General features: G+C 32.0%; 1 long non-coding RNA gene across 1 annotated transcript in view; it reads right to left on the bottom strand.

Annotated features, from left to right (window-relative positions):
• LOC145242645 (uncharacterized) overlaps window positions 1–19,646 on the bottom strand; it is a 19,991-nt gene extending 345 nt beyond the window's left edge. The window contains exons 1-4 of the long non-coding RNA XR_013862785.1: window positions 19,449–19,646; window positions 12,967–13,028; window positions 5,188–5,339; window positions 1–3,334 (exon numbers count right to left, since the gene is read on the bottom strand). The exon at window positions 1–3,334 is cut by the window's left edge and continues 345 nt beyond it. This is a non-coding gene — a long non-coding RNA (uncharacterized LOC145242645). The remainder of the gene's footprint in view (window positions 3,335–5,187; window positions 5,340–12,966; window positions 13,029–19,448) is intronic.
• Between the last annotated feature and the right edge of the window lie 1,027 nt (window positions 19,647–20,673).

Raw genomic sequence — 20,673 nt, forward strand, 5'->3', positions numbered from 1 at the left:
TTATTTGGCATCAATCAACAAATATTTTCAGTTTTTTATTTTTATTGTGCTCAATTTTTAAAAACCCTTGCAATGTATGAAATTGCACAAGCAAATTATTTTATGAAAACATTGAATTCTGGTGATAAACGTGATAAATTGATTTTATTGCATAATTAACAGTGACTTTTTCTTTCTTTTACTCAACAATCTTTAGCGTATGCGTTTGTGTGTCTCAAAATATGCATTTTCTGTGTAATAATCAACAGCGACTTTCTTTTTCTTTTCAATGTATATGTGTTTGCATACTGAACACGTTTTCTGTGTAATATATTATATTGCATAATCAACAGTGACTTTTTTTTCATTTCATTGGACAATCTTTAACGTATGCATTTGTGTATCACAACATGTGCATTTTTTGTGTAATATTATCTTGTATGATAAACAGTGATTTTCTTTTCCTTTGCAGAACAATTTTTAGCATATGTGGGTGTGTCTCAACACATTTTCATTGTAATATTGTATTATATTATATTACATGATTAACAGAAACTTTCTTTTCCTTTCACTGGACAATCTTTAACGTATGTGTATTGGGAATCCCAGCTTAATTGCTATATAGGTAGTTTTAGAAATGGAAAGTTATATAAGCATATTTTGATTTCCCATCAGCGAGTTAGCAGGGTCAGAAGGTTAGGTTTGACAGGAATCAACCTTGAACGACCTAGATAGAATGTACCAGAAATTAAGGGGCGACATGGGAATTGTGATCGTAGGCTTCCAGTTGACGACCACATGGGGAAAGTGGTTTTGGGCAACAGAGAATGCAGACAACCAGGGTCCGAGATGTAGACTTGCCTTGAATAAAAAAGATTGAAGCTTTAAATTCCATCTTGTTATTCATTTATGAATCTGTCTGCAGCACCGCAAGACCAGTGACCAAGAAGGCATCATCCACTGGCCAAGGCAATCAGGTATGTTCGCATTACATTTGCACATACATGTCTTGGAAACTTCCAAGGCAAAAGAACTGTAGAAGAATAAGAACACACACACCTACACCACATATAACAGTGAACTGTACGTAAGAGCATACACACCCACACACGTATATATAAGAAAAGTGAATAACACACAGAAAACGATAATAAAAAGCAAATGTTTAACAAGTAGTAATAAATAAATAATAATAAATACGTCCTTTTTGTTATGGTAAAATGTCTTTGCATGCCTGAACATGTTTTCTATGTAATATATTATGTTGCATGATTAACAGCGACTTTCATCTCATTTCATTGGATAATCTTTAATGTATGTGTTTGCATGTGTCTCAACATATGTGTTTTTTGTGAAAAAGTTGAACCACATACTTCACAACAATATGGTTTCTCTCCTGTGTGAATACGAACGTGTCTCAACCAATGTGATTTCTGTGTGAAAGACGATCCACATAATTCACAAGAATATGGTTTATCTCCAGTATGTGTTCGTGCATGAATCAACATACATGATTTGCGTGAAAATGAAGAGTCACATATCATACAAGAAAAAGGTTTCTCATGCGTATGTGTTCGCCTATGATTCACCATATTTGATTTGTATGAAAAAGAAGAGCCACATATTTCACAAGAGAAAGGTTTCTCTCCACTGTGTGTTCGCATGTGTTCTGACATATGGGATTTCCGTCTGAAAGAAGATCCACATATTTCACAAGAATATGGTTTCTCTCTAGTATGAGTTTGTATGTGGCTCACTAAATTTGACTTCGTTGTGAAACACCAACCACATACTCCACAAGAATATGGCTTCTTTTTAGTGTGTGTTTGCATGTTGAATTTCAGTATGAAAAATATGACTTCACAAGAATATTATTTCTATTATGCATCTAATTAAGTTTGTTATTGTAGTGGATAAACATACCACTGGACCAGTAGACCAACACACAAGTGGTCCAACAGACTAGTGATCCAGTGGAAAAACAGACCAATTTACCAACAGACCTGTAAACCAATAGACCAGTTTACCAGCAGATTAGTGGACCAGCAGACCAATAGATTAACACATAGGTCGACCAATAATTTAGTGAACTAGTGGTCCGACAAACCAGTGGGACAATGGTAGACATGTTTACCAACTGAGCAGTTTAAGCACAATTTATATCTGTGTCTTTTTCCATATTCTAAAATATAATATAATTTATAATCACATACTACACACAAATATGGTTTCTTTTCAGTGTGTGTTTGCATGTTGCATTTCAGTGTAAAAAATATGACTTCACAGAAATATTATTTCTAGTTCATTTTGTAATGGGCCAATATATTATTACACCAGCAGACAAACACATAAGTGGCCCAGACCAGTTTATCAGAAGATTAGTGGGCCAACATATCATTGAAGACAACACAGAGGTTGACCAACAATTTAGTGACCCAGTGGAGCAACAGATCATTTTACTTATAGTCACGTTTACCAACAGAGCAGAATATATTTCTGTGTACTTTTCTTATTCAAATAATTATAATTAAGACAATGTTTGTGTTTCAGTGAAAAATTAATAATCTATCTCATCCTTATGAAATTCAAGTACTTGTTACAGAGTGATGTAGTATCACGGTTGATTAACTGAGTCTAATGGCGTTGGATATATACTCGAGAGTCAAAACAATGAAAAGGATATGCTGTTGTCACAGCTCTAATTATTACTATGCTATGATCTATGGATATTTACTTGTAGGAATGATCGTTTGAACTGGGTTATAATTAAGACAATAAATAAATCCATATTCTAGTACTTGCTACATCAGCTAATGTAAGAATTCGGTCCAATATTAATAAATTTTAAATTGCTAATGGATAATCCTACAAAACATTTGCTTCACTCCTTATTAGGTTCTAATTTCAGTTTTCGTTATTAACAAGATTTTTATTTTATACCTTTCAAATAATTCAAATTTTTAGTGTTTAAACATTTGTATATTTTAAAGGATCCAGGAGTGTCTAAGTAAGCTCTAAATTCAGTTTTCATTATTAGCAGGAGTTTTATTTTATTCTGTTGGGTGTTTAGAATTCTGCATCCTATGTTGGACAATTGTTTTAGTTAGTCTTTTTTTACTAAAAGACTGAACATAAAATGGAATTGTTTTTCTTGATAATTTAACCAAATTTTTTACTTGATAAAAACATAATTCACAAGAATATGATTTCATATTCAGACTTTTGAACAACAGGAAATTTAAATGAAGAAATTTCCAAATATTTTTCTTAATACATTTCCATATTTCACGTCACCATTGAAATGAAGAGCCATTCAAAATCCAATAATGGATTTGTGTTTTGGTTGATGGAGATCCTGAAAATACAAAAAAAGGAGATATATTTCATTAAATATATTATACATGTTGTTTACAAACAAAATTATATTTTAAGAAGCTGAGCAAGTGTAGACAAACTTATTTTTTTATAATATCAACTTATGTTTATATTTTATGGGCCAATAAGAAAAATTGAAGTTATTACAGAATATTTTATTAAAAATCCCACAATTTCATTATTGATCAAATTTAAAATTTAAAGAGAAAATTTGTTTCAATACGGATTTAATTTGCTTATTTTAACATAATAAAACTAAAAATGCACAAATCCTTATTTATTGAAATCTAAATCTTATAATTAGTTTTGGGACGATACATCGGAATCGGGAATCGGAAAAAAAAAAAAAATTGGGGGGGGGGTATCAAAATCGGTATAAGAAGCGAAAAAATTGGTGCCTATTTTCTAATGCCAAAACGATTCTTTTAATTGTGTTTTTTATTTGATTTTGTTGAAAACAAAATCTTCCATTGCTGGTAATAATGATAAAATAATAAATATTTATTGATTTTAAAATATCAGTAAACTTAAAATTTATAGATCATTCTCCACAAGTGTATTTTGACATTTAGGAAAATATCTACATATTTAACATGTGCTGTTTTTTTTTTTACAAAAATCAAGGAAAATAACAATCTTATAGTTAAATATTTAGAGAATTATAAAGAATTGGAATCAGAATCGTATTGGAATTGGGAATTAAGTATTTATAATTTAAGTTGAGAAAATTACTCAGTTTTTTTATACCAATGTTAAGAAATATTCAGTAATTTGATAAGACTTATTTTCCAATCTGATAAATTATATTTCATGAGTTTTCATGCTTTGACCTTTGGTGATTGACTTCGTTTTTAGACATTTATCACTTTGGTTTACATGAATACAAACTACTAATGGTCACTTATAGCCTTGATTCTCACACCAATTAAAAACTTAGTTTGCAGCCATTGACTATAACTGATTCAAATGTTTGGTGATACACATGCAAAGTCTACACCAATATCTATTCTTTCTGCATTTATTTACTATGCATCTAATGCAACATTTGTACATCACATTGTCTGAAATTCAATTTCTCATTACTTTCTTTGTTGTCTGTCTGTTATTGATATTTGCTTTTCGTTATTTAGTTTAATATTATGATTATCTCCGATTTGATTGCTATATGTTTGTACATTGGGAGCTACTATGATAGCTTTGTATTTTTTGCTTCTAACTAGCCAATCTTGACTTGTTTAATCCCTAAAACTAGGCTTTATCATATATATTGTATAACTGTAACATGTTTTGTGTTTCCCAGTGCACAAGGTTCTTAGAAATGTAATTGCTAGGATGCTTGAGGACTATATTTTGCCAAAAGGGAAAACATCATAAAAACATGGATCAATAATGCTGCACAGGATGTTTGATCTTATTTGTCTGGACTATACATATATGAATGTGTGAAGAAAGCAGAACATATATGTATGATGTGAATTATGAAATGCACATAACACCCATAAGATTGTTGCTTACTGTTTAACATTTGAAAACACTGAATGTCGCAATGACCTTTCAGATAGAAATTCAATTCTTTTCTAGTAAAGTATTTACTGCTCAAAACATGTGATAACTTCAAGTTGGTTTCCCAACAGTTAAGAACTGCTATAAATAGAGATTCAATGCAATCATTTCTCATTCTTCAATATTAGTTAATCCTTGGTTGAATGATGCATGTTATGAGAGGATTGAAAATTATTAATCTATATATCTATAAAAGTGAAATTGTCTGTGTGTCTGTATGTGTACATTTCCCTACCAAACTACTATAAGGAATAAATTTAGATTACTTACAGGGGCGGTTTATTAAAAGTACTTATTGGGACTAAGTTTGAAGACAGCCATGCTGTATTGGACAGGAGATCAGTGACCTTGTAATGTTTTCCAAAGGTCGGGCATTCTTGGAAAGAAACTGTTCATAGAAATTCTGCCTGATGTTATGTAGACTGAGGAAAGAAAAGAAAGTTCTTTTCAGTTGTCAACAAGACAAGTGCATCTTATATAACAAAAAACAAAGTGAAGATTTTATTATATTTTTAAATTACTATAACTATTATAATAATTACAAAAAATATAAAACATTCAACATAGTAAAAATAGATACTTCATATTATTTTGATTCTTTGGACGGCTCATCTCATGTTGACAGTTGTTTGCACATTTCGATCGATGTAGTCTCTTTCTTTAGGTGTACGTTATTGAACGTAGGAATGTTTGTTAAATTCTAGAATCTTTTTGTTGAAATCGAGAATCTACACAGAATTTTAAACAGGATCCTTGATTTAATCCATGTTTTTGTCTGTCACTCATTCAGTCCTAAATAATTTACAATTGTAATTTTGAGTATCACCCGCACCGAGGATTGAAACGCAAACATCCAAAAGAATGTAACTTACAACTGAATTTTGCCAAGTATTTTATCCACTATACCACGGACAATTCTAGCGCCAATTTTAGGAGCCTTAAACCTGTTTTGTTTCTAATGAAAACATTTATTACTACATATTATTACATATTTTGTTGAGAATCTTGTACAGATTCCCACATTTGACAAGATTGCTGAGCTTGATAACATACACTTGAAGAATAGTCTGAAGAATTTAAATAATATGAATTATCAATCCTCATTAGAAAAATTCAGGAACATAAAAATGTTTTTTGGTTAACAGGAACCATTTAAAAAAAAGGTAAAACTTTTTTATTTTCTCTTATTATTTGAAGTAATTTGTATTTTAAATTCATCACAGTTATCTCTTCAAAAAAAGTTTTGGATTTTAAAAGTGGGTTTCAGTTTTACTATCAAAATTTAATCTGGGAATATTCATGTGAAGTTTTCCTGCAGCTTAAGATATGACCTGAACTTGAAAATTCCAATTAAAAGCCACAGGAAGTTTGCACCATTTCTTTGCTGGGGTCTTTGTTTAGATGTAAAATTGGAACATTGGCTCATTCTGGGCATCCATATTTTCTTAATTTCTTGCAGAATTCATTTTAGATGGCAGGACAGTTTGGTCTAATTGTCAGAATTAGTTTATACTTTCTTGCCTCCCTTACCACATAAAACGTGATTTTGTCCATGGGTTAGAGAAGGCACATGCTTTATTTTGTTTTGTATAAGGGAGTAACCACTTATCAAGGTCTGAAGACCATTCAAGGATAAAGGTTAATGAGTGTAAAGTGGTCAGTGAAACAACAGCTAAGTGATTTGTAGTGATGGAAATTTGGTAGAATTTGTATTATTTAAAACGGCTTAACAAGAACTTGTTTACATTGGATCTGAAGATGACCATGTTGTAATCAGTTGGAAATGAGTTTCACAGTACAGAGCTCCACAGGTGGGCAGTTCTTGGAAAAGAAATGAATTGTGTTCATGGAATTTACATTTAGTTTTACGCACAGATAGAGGAGGGAAATTGTTCACAGTGGTGGTAGCCAGACGAGTACTTGTGAATCTTTGTCAGGGAGGGACCATAGATTGAAGCTCAGTTGAGTACTTCCATGAAAATAATGATAGAACAAAGATTGACTAGCAACGTCTCTCCTATGACCAATTGTTTGAACTCCTTATTTTTTCTCAGTAACATGTTCATTCAGGTTTGGGTGACGTGTCTGTTGCTGCTCCTCTCCTGCTAGTCACTGGTTCCTTTGTTAGTCCACTAGGTTTATGTTTTTTGTTATTTGTGGTGAGTTGACAGGCTGTGAATATGAAGCCTGTGTCTAACACTGAGTGAGTCTAACGCAAAAACTATAACGGGCCTTTATTTTTAAACTATCCCACCCAACATGAAAGTGGATCGAATTTCACTATTCAATGATCAATATTAAACCAAACAATCAGAGATACTTGTATTTTTAGTAGTGGTAGTTTTCGCACTCATGCAGAATATGGACCTGGCTAATTTTTACATAGGATTTTTAAGTTAAATTCAATTTTTACATTATATTTTGTTTAATTAGACCATTAGGTGAAAGTACAAAAGAGTTCAAATGGCCCCTATACAAGTTAAGAATGTGTTTCTAAATAATGTTATTATTTCAATATGGTTCGTATTCTGCATAAATACTAGTTTCTTCCAGACAAAATCCAAACTAACTGGAAACATTTGTTTAAACGAAGGGGTCACCAAACTACAGCCCATGGGTTGAATCCGGCCCACAACATCAGTTCATTTGGCTTGCTAACGGTACTTGAATTTGCTTGATAAACATATGAAACACAAAACTTTGTGATAAAATTTCAATTTGAATATTATGTTTGGAATACTAGATTTTCATGCTTGCGGAGACCTGATTGCTTTGTTCTTAGAATTAGTCATTAAATTTATCCCACCTCTATCCTACCTTTGGTGAGCTGTAGCTTCACCAGTGACTCCTGAATCCTCTTCTTCTTGATTACGTCTTTAATTCAATGGTTTTTGATTTTCAGATTTTGCTTTTTTCACCTTTCATTATGGCTACTAAAAAAAGATTCACAAATCTCACTAACCTTTCTTGCTGCTTAATTTATAAGATTCGGATATGTGTCTGATGTATCTTTTTGCTGTCGTTGCCTTCTTTGATAACTTTTTATTAAATAAACATGTTGGTTGCTTTTGTTGTTATTCATTGCACATGCACCACCTTCGTTTTTCGTCTTTTTTCTCAGAGCTTCTGTTCTGGCTTGCAAGTATTGAATAGAATGGTTATGCGGCTCACATGGGTTATTCTTTTAGTTATCTGGCCCGTAGTAAAAAAGTTTGGTAACTGCTGATTTAGACATTAAAAAAATTAAAGCAATACTTACTTTTAACTTGTAAACCTTCTTTTCCAATTTTCATCCAAAGAATAAACGATTATGACATGCATTAATTAAAAGATTTTCACAGATGGATGTCAACATTTAAACTGGGGCAATCTCCAACAATGTGCTCACAAAACAAAGATGGCAGAAATGGATACAGTTGATGTAAATATGAAACAAAAATCACTAAGCATGAAACAAAATATGAAACTATATAGAAATATCTTATTTCCAAAAATTATTTTATATCTTGTGTTATAATTGTTTTTAAATGTTTAAAATATATTCATATGGAAATATTTTCTTTTCAAAAATTCATTTAGTTTTAACACTTCTTTCATTTATTCTTTATAAGAAACTTGTGATATAAATATTTAAAATAAGTTGTTTTTTAATTTTTTGTCATAATGCAAGAAGTGTTAATAAAAAACTTTCATACATTATTTATGACAAAATTATGTGATTAAACTTGTATAGACATTACAAAAATTATTCTAAGATATTTAAAAATTAAAATTTTATATTTTTAGTGTTTTATAATAACAGAAGTGTAAAAAAATGTTTAATAATTATTTTTTAAAAAATATAAAAAAATATGATTTTGTGATGACAGAATTGTTAAAACAAAAAATATTTAAAGAAATGTAAAAAATAAAAAAAGTTATTGCAAAAAGATTAGTTGCTTTGTGAGCCCCAAATATTCACAAGTTATATTGTATCTTATCACACAGAACAAGTGTAATTTTATATAACATAATAAATCACTTTGATTTTAGGTTAATTTAACAATAAATCCTTGACCTCCAGGCCGTTTTTACAAGAATAATGACTTGAGTTAATGATTATAGCTCATAACTAATCACCAGACATCCAGACTGTTTTTATTTCATATATTTGTCTTAAAGCTGTTCTAAATATTCTAAATAGTAGCTAAGTTTTTTATTTTTATTTTTATTTACATGGAGTCCACCACTTATCAAGGCCCAATGGCCACTCGGGGATAAGGTTTATTGTGTGTACAGTAATCAAAGGGATAGTGTAGCAATAGTATTGGAGAATTGGTAAAGTGTCATTACTTAGGGGGCGGTTCATCAGGAACTTTTTTGTGTTGGACTTGAAGACATCCAGGTTGAAGTCAGGAGGGAAACAGGCAAGCGGAACAGCGTTCCATAGGCGTGCAGTTCTAAGAAAGAAGCTTTGTTCATGGAATCTATGTTTTGATTTGGGCACAAATAAGGAGTGGGGAAAATTATTGACGGTGGTTTCAGCTAGTCGGGTGTTTTTTTGTAATCAGTTTGGAAAGCTGACTGTAACTCTTGAAAATACCTCTAGGTCTAAGATGTACAGGAGTAAAGAGAGGTCTCTGGAGAATTCCGACTTTGGCATTTATATATACAATCTACAAGAAAATCAAGTCATTCTTCTACATCCACATCGTCTATCATAACACATCTCTGTGAACTTTGTCAAAAGCTTTCTGCACATCTTCACCTGCTTCATAGCAATCATCTAATGTTGTCTGTTATAGGTTAAAGAACTTTCAGCTCTTGAACAGCAGAACTCTTAAAATATGTGCCTTGGTGATAGTTCTAGTAAAGACAGAGATTATCGCCTAATATTTTTGAAGGACGTCTATCAGTTCCTTATGAAACATTATGGCATCACTAAGGTCAACTTAGAGACATATGCAGGCAAAAATATAATTGAGCCGCCTATTAGTTTGATTTAATGGATTCTGTCAGTAGTAATACACTGCACATCGATAACTTCATTCAACTATTTATCTGCCAGTAAAGCAATAAATTCATTGATTGTGGCTAGACAAACAGTACTTTTGCTAAGAAGACAGTATTTTACAAAAAGTATAAAAATATTTTTTAATATAACAGATAAAATTGTAAAATAAAAAAGCTTCTTTATTCCATAGAGTCAAAAATTATTGAAAACATAAGCCGGGCATGTGGGGTACTCCTCCACGAGTAAAAAAATTACTATCATGATTCATATTTATGCAAAAAAATTTTTTTAAACCCAAAACATATTTATCAAATAAAAGTGTGAACAAATGAATAGATGAACAAGTTTGGGGCAATTTTATCACTATCATGCCTTCAGGATGAGGGGGGGGGGTCAACAAGAGTTATCTCAGAAAATCCATTCTGGCAAAAATTTACTCTCACCATGACTATTGTTTGTGCAAAATTTAAAAAAAAATACAAGTTGTGAATATTGAGAAAAGTGCAAAAAAAGCGAACAAGAGTGAAGTACTAGGGTCAATTTTTCCTTTGTCGGGAGACGAATAAAATAAAAGTGGATTCTTGCTTTATAAAACTGACCTCATCTAAAAAGAAAGGGAGATATTCAAACTTTTAGCAGTATAGTTATTTACACACTTTATTGTGTTACATTGTGCAGTAGCCATCTCATTAGAAACCAATCTATAGAGCCTTCATTATCTATATAGTTCTATGGTAGCTTTTAAAATATTTGCCATGTTGTTCAAATCCTCCATTTTACTATGGAAGGTATTAGTATATTTCTGGCAGCTTTTTTGTGGAATGTTTTTGGAGCTCCCATCACATTTATGAGTCGGTCTTGTCCAAAATGTTTGTAATGGAAATTGCTTTACTGACTCTGTTTGAATCTATTTTGCACTTGGTTCACAAAGTATATTCATCAAGTGTTCCTTCTTTCTAAAAGAAATACTGACTGGCTTTTCTCCTTTTGTTTCACTTCCCTTCAGTCATAGTTCTCAGAAATTAAGCCCTACCCTTCCTAGGGCTAACACTCGAACTCTATATGAGATGTGTCACGCATGTCACAACATAATGGCTTTCTCACTAAAAAAAGAGCCACATACTTCACAAGAATATGGTTTATCTCTTTTTTATTTTTCTTATCAGTTTGTTCAAGCTGGGGATCAGGCAGCCTACCGGATGCCAAACATTTACCTGCTAACTCAGATATCCCAACCAAGAGATCTTTTTAAGATTCTGACCATCCCTTTAAGTGCAATTGTTTGAATCCCTCTTTCACATTATTCACCGGGTATATTTGCCAGGTAGTTTCTTCAAATTCTTTTACATGAGTTCAGTTGCTCCTATAATTATCCCCTGTGTGCCCACATAGGTTTAAAGAGTGTAGTTTTTACTGTAAAAGAAAAGCCACATAGTTAACAAGAACATGCCTTATCTCCAGTATGTGCTCTTTGGTGCCTCAACAGATTTGACTTAAATGTAAACGCCGAATTGCATATTGCACAAGAATAACGGCTCTTTTCATTATGTGTTTGCAGGTGTCGCAACATACTCCGTTTCAATCTATAAGAATGGCCACATACTTTACAAGCATATCGTTTCTCTTCAGAATGCATTTGAATGTGGTTCAATAAATGTCCTCTCAATCTAAAAGAAGAACCACATATTTCACAACTATATGGTTTCTCTCCGGTGTGTGTTCGCATATGCTGTATCATACTGGATCTTCTTGCAAAAGAAGAGCCACATACTTCACAAGAATATGGTTTCTCTCCAGTGTGAATTCGCCTGTGATTCAATAGCGTAGTATTATCACTAAATGCTGAGCCACATATTTCACAAGAATATGGTTTCTCTCCAGTATGTGCTCGCATGTGCTTCAACAACTGTGATTCGTCAGCAAATGGAGAGCCACATACTTCACAAAAATATGGTTTCTCTCCAGTATGTGTTCGCATATGACTTAACATACTAGATTTCCATGAGAAAGAAGAGCCACATACTTGACAAGAATATGGTTTCTCTCCTGTATGCGTTCGTGTGTGCCTTAACATACTAGATTTCCTTGCAAAAGAAGAGCCACATACTTCACAAACATATGGTTTCTCTCCACTGTGTATTTTCATGTGCTGTAACAAAGTTGATTTCTGTGTAAAAAAAGAGCCACATACTTCACAAGAATATGGCTTTTCTCCAGTATGTTTTCGCATATGCCTCACTAAATGTGAATTGCATGTAAAAGATGAACCACATACTTCACAAGAACAAAGTTTATCTTCTGTATGTGTTTGCATATGCGTCAACATAGAGGATTCCATTGTTAAGGAAAAGCTACATATAGCACAAAAGGTATGGCTTCTTTAAAACAAAAGTACATTAACTTACAAGAATATGATTTCTCTTGATCTGACTTCAAGTTTACTTGTTTCTGAATTTTATTATATATATTAAGATGAAAAAATACTTTTGGGCCATGATCTATGGATATGAAATTGTAGGAATAATCTATTGAACTGAAAAAAATTTTTTGTTTCAGTGAAATATTATTCATACATCCAAACCTATCATATAATTTTTATGCTTATAATATATTATATATATCATATATATTATTCATGTGACTGAACAATAAAATTTAAATCTTAGATGCAGTTAATAAAAATAATTATAAATGTTGCAATAGATGACTCTATAAATTCTCGAATTAGGCTAAAATGTCATCATTAGCCGGATGTTTATTTTATTCTTCTTAAGTATTTTGAGTTTCTTAAATGTTATATTTAAAAAAAAATTACCCATGGGTACTTTAGTATCATGCACCCTTGTTCCAGCAAGTCTTTTACTAAAAACTGAGTGAAAAAAAATACATATTCACATGAAAAGGAAATTTTTTAATAGATTTTCACCAAGTTTGATTTGATAAAAAAATCACACAATTCATAAAACCAAAATGATTTGTTTCAGACGTTTTAACTAAAAGCAATTTAAATAAATATTTCCAAATATTTTTTAAGACATTTTGATATTTCAAGTTACCAAAGGAATGAAGATCCATTTAAATCCAATAATCGATGTGTTTGTGTTGATTGCTGGAGATCCTGCAAATATAAAAAAAATTACGTACAGTAAAAGAAATGTTTTCATATTCTTTGTGTAAATAAAATTATTTTGAACATATTGAGCTTGTGTAAATGCACTTATTTTTGAAAGCATTAACTTAGATACATTTGTTCTTTGTAGGTTATGGAGAAAATTGAAGTTATTACATTCTTATTAAAAAAATTACATAAATTTATTATTTATGAAATTCATAAATTAATAAACTTCTTTTTCTTAGATAATATAATTGAAAAACAAAAATTATTGAAATCTTAAATGTAATCATTTTTCTGTTTTAAAAAAGTATAAAGTAATTTTTTCTAAAAACACAAATAATTTTTTGTTGATCTTTGAAAATAAAACAATTATAATAAGCACATTTCTTTGCAACATTGATTTCCAAATAAATATGATGTGTTTATCTCTTTTTTTTTCTTCCTTTGAAGATTGTAATGCCGGGTATGGGGCAGCCAAACCAGCTGCCAACATTGCCCCGCTTTTTTATTGAAACCAACCGAGAGCTCTTTTTAGTATCCTTGCTGTTCCCTTAAGTGCAATTGTCTGAATCTCTTTTGCACTTGGTTCACCAGGAATATTAGTTAGGTAGGACTTCAGGTTCTTCTTCATAAGTCCTGTGGCACCTCTGATAACTGGTATGATCGATATCCCCTTTAAGTTCAAGTTTCTTTTCATATCATACATGAGACCTTGGTATTTGGTCTGTTTCTCTCTTTCAGCTCTGTTAAGACCGCCATCATTAGGAACACTCACTTCCATCAAGGTTGCAACTCTCTCTGACTTATTCCATATAACTATGTCAGGTTTCACAGCAGCATTTTCAAGGTAGGTGGCTGTGTATGCGTCTTCATATGCTGAAACAGTATAGATTTCAGTGTCATAAGAATGACAAACATTGTAGGTGATAAGGTCAAAGGAACATTGGGGAGGTCACATGGAACTGAAAATATCTCTGACTGGTGTCTGATCACCAAAGATATGTTTTGTTTGTTTGAAATCAAATATATCATTGAACAAGGATCATGTTGGGATCAACCTGTTTGAGTGATGTTAAATATTATTTGCAGATGAGCCTCTTTGAATGCAGATGTAGTCAACTTATGGCAGTTAAACGGTAACCACTAACAAAGACCAGACTCAGTCAGGATGAAAGGATTCCAGAAGATAAAGAGAGGCAGTGGAGAAGAAGGCAGTTGGTCTTTCTGAGGGCTGCAGTTTATCTGGGAAAGCTGGGTCCTTTGAGATTAGTTACCAGCTAAAGGACTATGTTAACTGGACATGTTTTTCGATTTCGTCTGGAAAAAATCTCGACTTATGAAAATAAGTACTACTTGTAATCTCCAAAAAGCAAAAACAAATCATTTGTTTATGAACTGGAATGTTGAATTTTGTTTAGAGGGAGAATTTCTTTTAGCAATGCTGATTGGATCAGGCAACAACATTGGACTAGCATAATGGTTGGGATAATCACTACCCATGTAGTGAACACCCAATCATACGTCTATATGGGTAATTTCTTTTCTATTTCTCTCTTTTATTCTTTGAACTCAATGAGTTGAACAAAAATATCTCACTAGATAAATTTGGCTAGATACCTGTATCTAACTAGCTAACATTAGTGAGAGAACAATAATTTATAAGGGAAAAATCCCGTATGACACAATAAATGATTGCAAGCCAGTTGAGTAATGAAGTAAAAAACAGAATCCCTTGTATAATGGGAGCCTCAGGAATTTCACGGATGGCTTCAGAAGAAAAGAATAATAAGCACCCCTAGACAGAACTCCAAAAATCGATAATTCGATGATTTGCTAATAAGAGACAAATGATCAATACTGACTAGAATCTCACAAGGTTTGTAACCATGGGGAGCTGGGAGAGAGAATTGAACGATTGACATTATTGGCCTTTCTGAATAAAGATATCCAAATAAGTTGTCCACAGAGAGTTATTAAGGAGTCAATAACATACTTTGGTTGAAACTTGCAACTTTAGTGAGAAGCTAATGAGTGAATTGGGAGCATCAGAAAAGATGTAGCCTTATAATGAGAAAGGATAAAGGAGTGGCAGCAGCAAACCCAACTTAAGTTAGAGCAGAAAAATTGGAGTTGGAGAATGGAGTTGGAAGTGAGAACTGGGAGAGGAAGAAGGTGTCTCAAGGAGAAATAAGAGTTAGAGCCAATATGCTGAATGTCTCAAAGCAAAGGGCACCAAGCAATGAACTGCTTGAATAATCAAAAAGTATTGCTGATTTACAGCTGTAATGCCCAATTTAGATATTAGGATAGGCTGTATGTGGCAATAAGGAGCAAATTACATGGGATAGGGATGACAACCGTGAGCAAAACTCCCAGCCCTCAAGACAAAGGCCTCAGGAAAATTCCTATGGGCCATCCAATGCAAAATAAAAAGCTTGGTGGCCCCATTGAAAACTCAACAAGTCAATTGTTAGACATATGGCCAGAAGGATTATTTTCCATGAACTGCAGTTCATTGAAGTATTAATACAGAAATATGACAGGCCATGTGAGAAGATTCTGTGCTATGAAAGGGCAAGGTGGTTGCAATGGAAAGGACCATCGCAAAAGACATAACTTTAGCTGTACCCTACAAATAGGATGTCTGACAAAGGTCAAAGTAGAAAGAGATGAGACAAGTTTCAGGGAAGTTCCAGGGTTATTACTCTACAGACTGATATGAAGGACGGCAGTATCCTGTGCATGAAAAATGCCAAGACAGAAGGCATAGAGAGGTAAAGGAGGTGGACATAATAAAAAAAGCCATGGCCAAGGGAAATAAATTGACCCTGAAGTTAATAGCCAACATGATATGCAAGACAAGTGAGAGCACTTGAAATATGCCAAACCACTGAGTGGTTAGACAAATTCACCAGGAGAATTTGAGTGAGGAAAAAGTTGGGCATAAATATGGTAGAATGAAGGACAAAGTATTCTCAACAAAAGGTGGTTACTGATAGCTAACCAGAATGTAATAGCCAACATTGATAAAGAGTTGGGATTAACCATGAAGGTGTAATTGAAGACTGGTGATCACCATCACACTATTAAGTTAAGATCTTATGGGACACAGATTCAGAAATGGAAATTATTTAAAGAGGTGGTAGATGAAATAATGAAAGCAGGAGTAATCAAGAGATATGCTTTTGGATCATGATTTTGTTAAAACACAAGATTAAGCAATGAAATTTGCAATATAAGAGTATTTTTGTGCAAGGAAATATGCTACTGAAAATTGCCAGGAATTAATAGTTTCCAAATAATCTGCAGTAAATGCACATAAATATGCTGCAATTCCTTAAAAATGCCATGTATTCATTAAAAGAAAAGATGTTAGAGAACTCAAAGCTGAATTGTAATGCATTTTACAAAAATCTGAAATCGAAATCTGACTGTTTAAAAATTAATATATTGCAATATATCTTTGGTATTATCATAAATTAATACCTTTTGTTACCCCCTTCCTATCTGACCACCTCTCCAAAATATGTGATTCTACCTTTATTGACAATTATGTGTGAACACCTTGAAAAACTTTAATCAAAGATATACAAAAATTATTTTAGAATTTAATGTAAAATGATTCCCGATTTTGAGCCATTTCAGCATTTTAAGGCAGCTGACTGATTTTTTTTCTATGGTAGATAAATCCTGGGTGCTTTTTTTTTTTTATTTTTCTAAAAGATGTGTAGTTTTAAGAGGGTCTTTGTGCAATTATGAGAAAGTGGGGGAGGTTGCCACTCTGACGTTGGGTTACTGATAGGGCTAAAGGAAATTACATGTGGACATCCTGAAGACTTGATAGAAACAAAACAAAAACAAATTTAGAATTTAGAGTGGGGGTTGGTTTCACATGAATATAAAATAATTCACCATTTTGAGACCATTCTAGCATTTTAGGACAGTTGACCAATATAATTTTTATGGGAGATAAATCATGTGCACTTTCCTTTAAGGAAAGATCTTTTTTATGTTTATATGTAGCTTACCAAGAAATTTTGGGAAGCTTTGCCACTTGGACTTAGCATTATTGTTAGGGCTAAAGAAGTACGATTAAGGGAGTTTTTTGTTCTTTTTAAAGAGGGCATTTGACACCCATTGCGAAACTTTACAAGAATTATGACAACCAGACAAAAATAAATGTTATTTAAAACAAGTGACATCACTCTAACAGAAAATGCAATGTTTGGAAAAGTATCAAGTATTTTTTGTCCCACCTATTTAAATATTAAAAACAAAGAAACAACTTTTTGTTAAAGCTGACAAATTGTTCACAAATTTTGAATAAATTGGATTTTTATTTTTAATTACATTTCGTGTCTTTTTCTCCCGTTTTTATTTCTTAACTAAGCACTTCCTACAAATATTTAAATATCGATTTTTCTTTTCTTTTTTTTTTCTTCTTTTGATAATCGGGTACATTAGTTTCCATTCAATAATAATCCACTGAAAACGTTGTTAGAAAGACGAAAATTAAAAAAATATATAGAAAGGAGTTGTACTGCTCGTACACGTGAACCCAAAAGATCATTCAGTTACATTTTCGTTTTTTTTCAAAGCAAAAACACAATATTAAAAAAAAAAACAAACACACACACACATATTTAAAAAATTAAGTGGTCAAATTTTTTAAATATTTATATGGTTGATTACAAAATATCTCTAACTAAACATGTAAGAAATTTTTTTTATAATCAGACTTTAAATTTAAAAGAAAATTTGATCTGGAATAAAAATCAACAACAAAAAAAAAAGTCTGTTTACAGTGGCTGTGCTATCGCTACTGCTGCTGGTGATGATGTTATTACTAATACTACAGTCTACACTCAAAATTAAAACATTATTTTTTCCGGATATCATATTTTTATATTGCTATTGACCACAAGAGAAAACCACATGCAATTATTCTTTTAACAGATTAAAACAAAAAGATTGTTTTCTTTAATAGTGGGTGATCGAAGAAATTTTTATTTTTTTATTTTCCATACATGTCATGTTGAAATCTTTTTTTTTAACACAACAGAATAATGAGTGCTCAAGTGTATTTCGGACACCCAAAACTATTAAAAGTGACATCTCTTCTGGCTAGTTTTCAAATCTCATGAAAAAATTCTTAGTACAAACGCATTACGAGCATTTAGAAATCAAAATCTCACAGAAAACGCCATTTTATGATGTTAACATTTTTATCGCATTATTTGCTTACTCTTAAAATATATAATGTACGTTATTATTTATAAAGGGTGGCTCGGTGGGAAGGGAAAGACACTCATGGGTGTGAACGGCCCGGCCTGGTGTTTGTTAATGAAGAAAATAGGATTCTATTCCTAATAGCTTAAATAGACATTCCAGTCTCGTTTATCTCGCTGAACGAGAGATTGAGACTATAGAAAGAGTCACCTTTGTAGGCTTGTTGTTGTTGTAGTTTGTTCTTGTCGTTGTTAGAGATCTATCAGACCGGTACGACAACTGTTAACAGCGCGTTATATTTACAAGAATACGTTTGCTTGTAAGCAACGAGGTAATTTTTGTTGCAAGCTAAACGTCTTTTCTTCCCCCCCCCCCACTCGTCGGTAGGAAATATCGACAATATATATATATATATATATATATATATATATATATATTAATTATTTGATCTTTTCAGATTTAAAAAATGTTGAAATTTTTATTGACTTACATTTATTTTGTTTAGTTTTTGTAATATAAAATACGGGAGGGGGGTACCTAAAAAAAAAAATTCCTCTAATATATTTAACGAAACCTACTTTTGATATGTATGTTTATTTCATAAGGAATAAATATAGAAATTTTCAGGAAAATATGACTACTATTTGATTTTTGCTAGATTTTTAAAACATGGGTATGTTTACGGCTTCAAAAGCGTCACTACATAGGAACGTTGTTTTAAATCATCGATAATGTAAACACGATTTTTGTCTCGCGTTTTCATTATTTTTGTATGCTGTAATTTTTTAAAGAAATATTAGCAGTTAATTTGAAGCTTCTTCTTTTAAATGATAAAAGAGTTAGGATGATAATATTAAATTAAATTACAGTTACATCATGTTACATATGGGAGGGGGGGTAAAACTGTGGCACGCGTATGTAATTTTAAAAGCTGTCCCTTTTAGTCATGCAAGGGTTAGAGGCTATCTTTACAACGTAAACTGCATATCTGCTAACTTATGTTGCGTTTAGCAACATTTATTTATTATATATTTGTTTTCGATAATTTTTTTGTTTGTTTTCTACACTGCAAAATGCCCGTTTTCTTCCTGACAATATCTAAACCAATTGAAAACACAACTGTTCAAATATCCCTGTAGTAAACCTCTCCCCGAAAAAAAAAGAAAAAGGCGATTGAATTAAAGTAATACTTACTTTTTTGCTTGAAAACCTGCCTCCGAATGACTTATCTAATTTCAAAGAAAAAACGATTGTAAGATGTGGAGATTAAAAGTTGGAGGCGAGGTAAGGGTGGAAGTCAACATTCAAGATGGCGACTGGAAAAGCAGATTCGCAGAAAACGAAAGAGGAGGAAATAAAACTGGGCTTTTTTTTTTTTTTTTTTTTGTGTGTGTTGAATATTACTAGTAAAATTATTATTTTCTTTTTAACCGCAATATCTAAATGGATAAAAAATTAAACGTCTTTGAATTAATAATGTTGGAAAAAAAACCTTTTCGATCGAGTACGTTGGAGTAAGCAAGGGATGTCGAAATGTCATGTGTCGATGATGAATGATCTTTTAAAAAAAAGTTTTAGAAAACTTTTTAAATTGCATTAAAAAAAAAAAAAAAAAAACGGTGAGTCCGAAGAAGCTTCGTCCCCCCCCCCCGACTCTATATTTTTTTTATTTTCGATTTTTTAAGCGGAATATTATCGAATGGATATCAGACTAAGAAAATGTCAATTTAAATATTTATGGGGTGTGCAGTGTGCACTGCTGTGTGCTTGCTGTGCTCTGCTCTTTCTCTAATGCAACGTTTAAATAAATTGTTCTCCCATTTTTTAACCACTCGAAATTTTTAGGCCAAATTTTATGAATTTAGCCATTTTTAAGCAGTTTAGCCTTTTTGAATTTCGCCTTTTTTTTTTTTTTTTTTTTTTATTTCGCTTTCTCCGATTATTTTATGTACATATTTATGGTTATTTTCGAGTTTCGTCATCCGACATTTACAAAATATATAAATACGATTTTTTTTTTCCAATTTTTTCTTTTTTTAAATACGCATTCTTCAAGTTGTGTCACCCGACATTTACAATCCAAGGGCAATGAAATGTGCGCTAGAGTACCAACTTTACCTTTTAAAAGTTGACTTTTAGGGATATTTGGGTCTGTATTCCGGATTATTTTCACTGGACGATGTACGCGAATTCAATTTTTGCGTAATCGGGTCTGTATTCCTATTGTTTTCACTGATTGCCATGTTATTTATTTATTTATTTATTTATTTATTTATTATTATTATTATTATTATTATTATTATTTATTTATTTATTTATTTATTTATTTTTTTAGAGCTATCAATAGTGTGCCGAGATCTGGCAGATGCGGGATGAAGGGTGCCCCTGCCCCACTGCCCCATATGCTATAGGTTGGTGG

Source organism: Euprymna scolopes, chromosome 21, assembly GCF_053919585.1.
Source record: "Euprymna scolopes isolate OS-2025 chromosome 21, ASM5391958v1, whole genome shotgun sequence".
NCBI classification, from domain to species: Eukaryota; Metazoa; Mollusca; class Cephalopoda; order Sepiida; family Sepiolidae; genus Euprymna; species Euprymna scolopes.